We start from the raw sequence: 4,452 nt of genomic DNA, 5'->3' as shown, positions 1-4,452 counted from the left end.
GTAACTTTGATGACTAAGCAGAAGAACAAGATGCTCCTGGTTGGCTTGTTACAGTTTCTGAACACACTTCATTTACACACACCTTTGAGAAAATCTGTTTAAATATTTTGCTCAAGGAAAGGACAAAAAACTGAATGGCTCCCAGATGCAGTCTGTAACTCATTTAATCCAAGATCACACTAACTTCCTTTGGAATTCCTTAGAAAGTTGTTTAATGACTGTCTTAGTGCCTTAGTGTTGCTATAAAGGATTACCTGAGGCTGGGTAATTTATAAAGAAAAGAATTTTATTTGACTTAGGGTTCTTCAAGCTGTACAGAAGCAAGGTCCCAGCATCTGCTTCTGGTGAGGCCTCAGGAAGCCTCCACCCATGGCATAAGGGGATGAGGAGTTGTCCTGTCACATGGTGAGATAGGAAACAGAAGAGACAGGGAAGGAAGGTGCCAGGCTCTTTTCAACAATCAGGATAAAATTCATTCATTACCAGGTGGACAGCACCAAGCAGTATTGAGGGCTTTATTGCCATTACTCAAACACCTCCCACTAGACACCACCTCCAACATTTGGGAACAGATTTTAACAGGAAATTTGAAGTGGAGAAATATCCAACCTATAGCAATGACATAAAAACTCTCTTCATCATTGAGAACATTACATTTAATATGACTTGGCTTACATGGAATAATCCCCTTATAAACAGGAGGTGTGTAGCATTTCATTGCAAATTTCAACTCACTGACATGCCTCTTCTCCTCTACAATGTTTTCAAATTCATGCCACGTTTTGAGCTTCTTTGAGTAGAAGAGCACAGTGGTGTTGGGGCTGGTGGAACCAATGGATCAATGAGAATAGATGAGTTGGAAGAGTCTCTGATATGGCTGCCAACTTGGGCAGAGCCTGGGACTCTTATACTAAGTGGCTGTGGTGCTGCCACTGGGGGAGTCTCTTTCACATAGGGTGGGGACATCCTTTGTGCTTGGTCCATACGACCCTGGTTGCCTTCACCTTAACCCTGGAGTACATTTTAAAGACAAAACTAACAGGCTTTGCAGACAGACTATATATTGTGTGACATTAAAAGAGAGGACTTGATACAGTTTTCTTTTGCCTAAACATTATCCTATTTACTGACATGCTAATAATTCAAGGGTGAGCAATAAGATATGGTAGAAATTATAAGTCTTCAGTATTTAGTCTGGAGATTAAAAGAGTTACCAGTATAGTATTGTCGTTTAAAGCTGGGAGATGAAATGAGGGAATTTAAAAGGCTAAAATACATGGAGAAGAACACAGAGTTTGTTTTTGGCCCTATTTTCTATCTTATTTAAAAGTGCTATTCAAAGTACTCTGAAATAGCGATTAAATGAAATAATCAATGTATACGTAATCATCACAAAACTATAGATGATAAATGTTATCTTTTGTATTATACAAAGAAATAATTATGACAGCAGTTTAAGTAAATTGAACAAGATTGCACAACCATTGGAGAGGGTTGAAATACAAAACCATATTGGACACTCCTCAAAGCCTGCTGTACACTGTGCTACCCAAAGAATCTTCAATCTCCAGTAATAGCATCAGTTTGAGCTTCCTTGAATGTTAGGCCAAATGGGAAAGCCTCTGAACACCTGGGGTGAGCCTTTCGGCCATAAAGTATTTTCCAGCAGAACATGAGGGTTCATGGATGGCTGGTTCTGAAGCAGAAGAGCAACTATTAGTCCCTTCATATCACAGCTTGTGGGGGATTTTACAACAAATTCAAGGTGATACTTTGGTATTTCCATTTGCCATCTTCTTGCATCCCTCAGATCCCAGGATCCTCTTTCATAACTTTCATTACAGCTTGCCCTTCAGTTTGTAAATATTAACTTATTTGAGTTGTCTCTTAGAATGTAATTTCCACACAATTTTTATTATAATCTAAACATCTAGCACAGTTTCTGGTTGGCATCAGTCCTTGCTAAGTAAATAAACGAATTTTTTTAATGCCAATCTCTCTCTCAGTTTAATAAGTTAAAACCTCTGCTTTCTTCTCCCTTTTTCATTTTTAAGATTTTGGGGCAGAAAATTAACATTGACTGCCCTTAGTAGGTCAGCTCATCATCTGGAATTTGACTTTCATTAGGCACATTTGGCTCAAAGGAAGGAAACTATACCTCTCTCTCTGAGGCATGGTCTCTCAAAGAAAAGATAGCCTAATTAACTGGCTAGCTACTTACAATATATATTCCAGGACTCCAATCCAAAAGATTTAGAATTATGAAGTCTTTAAGGAGCACTCAGGCAATCATTTAGCACTTCAGGGTTGAAAATCTATACCCTATCCTAACGGATTTTCTCTAATGTACCTGATCATTCCCCCTCTATATTGATTGGGAGATCTTTGTCCTTAGCCACTTCTCTAAAACACAGACTTGGAGTTGATAGTGTTGGACCTAAACATCAGTTGCTATTCTTATAGGGGGCAAAACCTTTCTGTGAATTTTTTTTAACCTTTCTGGTATTACTTTTAATTCTTTTCAAATACATTACCTTTTATTCCCTCAACTTGAAGATACTTTTATTATTTTGTCTTTTTTAAATGTGAAGTGATGTACTTAACATGTAGGACACTCAATAAATGGTAGAAGTTGTCATAGATTTTGTTTATTATTAGTAGTAATAGCTTGCATGATGTCTAGGGGGCTGACCAGTTAGGCAGGGATGTGGTATTTGTAAAGGTATCCAGTACTATTCATGTTGTGAAGAAGACTCTCTTTTTTAGGTCAATAATACAATATTGCTAAGGGATAAATGGAAAATAGATGCAAATAGCATACTAAAACATAAGAAAGAATCTGGCTTTTAGTTATATAATTAAAGAATTGCTTGGCTGCTTGTGTATGGGGCAGACAGTTCGGCCCCATACTGTTTCTATAACAACCATGACTATATCCAGGTAGACTCGAAGATGCTGGTTCTTCACAGTATTTCTCTAGTACAACCTGAATAACTAGAATTAAATTCTGGGCCATGGGATTGTAATTATGTCTGTTGGAATTTTGTGTAGAGTTCGGATATTTGTCCAAAATGACAAAACAGGCTGAGTGCTTCTGAAATGGACAGCAAATCTTTCTTTCTCTTCTTTACACCCTGAATGGAGTGGCAAATCCTGTCATTCTTACTCCTCTCTGGGATAATCCCCATGGCTTGCTTCTCATTGAATTCTAGGGGTGATGGAAAGGCAGCACTCACGTATGCATTTTATTTACTAGTAAGTAAGAGCCTTTCTTCTTGTTCAAGAGTGAATTCCTTTAGAGAACCAGAATCTACAAAAATCTTTGTCTTTGGAACTGGAAATTAACAATTTAACTTAAAAAAAATCATTGGGACAGTTTAACCGGGGTGGTGGTGGTGTTGGGGGGGTTCTAATTATTTTTTCAAATGATAGTAAAAATGGTGTACAGAAGTTAAGCCAAGTATTAGATTCAAAGAGAAGGATAAAATAAAATAAAATTTATTTTTATTTTATGGCAAAATAAAATTAAGAGAATAGGGGACACAGCATGTTAAACAATATAGGTTAGTGAAAGTTGCTTAAGACTGAAGCTGTTAGAAGACTCCAGAAACCTGCAACATGTGCTTAGAGCTAAAAATAATAATTCACGTTTTTTAGTATTGTCCACTAAGCACTATTTTATGTATTTTACATATAAGGTCTCATTTAATTTTCAAACTATTTGAGATGTTGTAGGAAATAGAGGTACCAAGAGTCAAAGTCAATTGTTTATAGTTCCAAGTCTACCTTTAGTGCAGCACTGTTCAGTACAACTATCTGTGACTATGGAAATGTTTTAAATCTGTTCTGTCCAATTTGGCGGTCACTAGACCCGTGTAACTAATGAGTACATGAAGGTGATTACTGTAACCGAGAAAATGCCACATTTAGCTGGTGGCTTCCAGATTGGACAACCTAGCTCTAGAGCTGGAGCATGTAACCATAATGCCATACCACCAACTTTTGCCAGACAGCCTTGCAGTACTAGGTAGTGCAATCTCCATATTTGTAATAACATCTGAAAGCTAAAAAGAAGAGATAGCCATTAAAAGATGCCAGAAAACAACACTCTGGGCCTAGAAAACAGAAGATATAGATGAAAAAATTAGACGTATATTTTTAGTGTTCTCTTGGAATTTAGTGGGCTTGAGGAAAGATTGAAATGGGATGAAGCTGCAGAGGTTAGCAAAAAATTGTACACCCAGAAGTTTAGCTATCTGGAAAGTGGAAAGAATGCCTGCTTCCCCTAAGTATACGTTTTACTAATGACAACTTTTGACTACTTATTTATTTATTTTAATTTATGCATTATTTACGATAACACTGGCTACAGTAACAAATGCCTCAGAAGGATATATCTGTTCAAACATAAGAGAAGTCTATTTTTGCTCACCTGAAATAAAGACCAATAGG

At 37.0% G+C, this 4,452-nt stretch overlaps 1 pseudogene; it reads right to left on the bottom strand.

Annotated features, from left to right (window-relative positions):
- LOC105509582 overlaps positions 1-3,016 on the bottom strand; it is a 4,606-nt pseudogene extending 1,590 nt beyond the window's left edge.
- Positions 3,017-4,452: the final 1,436 nt, after the last annotated feature.

Source organism: Colobus angolensis, unplaced genomic scaffold (assembly GCF_000951035.1).
Source record: "Colobus angolensis palliatus isolate OR3802 unplaced genomic scaffold, Cang.pa_1.0 Scaffold178, whole genome shotgun sequence".
Taxonomy (NCBI): Eukaryota; Metazoa; Chordata; class Mammalia; order Primates; family Cercopithecidae; genus Colobus; species Colobus angolensis.
This window is presented reverse-complemented; position numbering and strand designations above follow the sequence as displayed.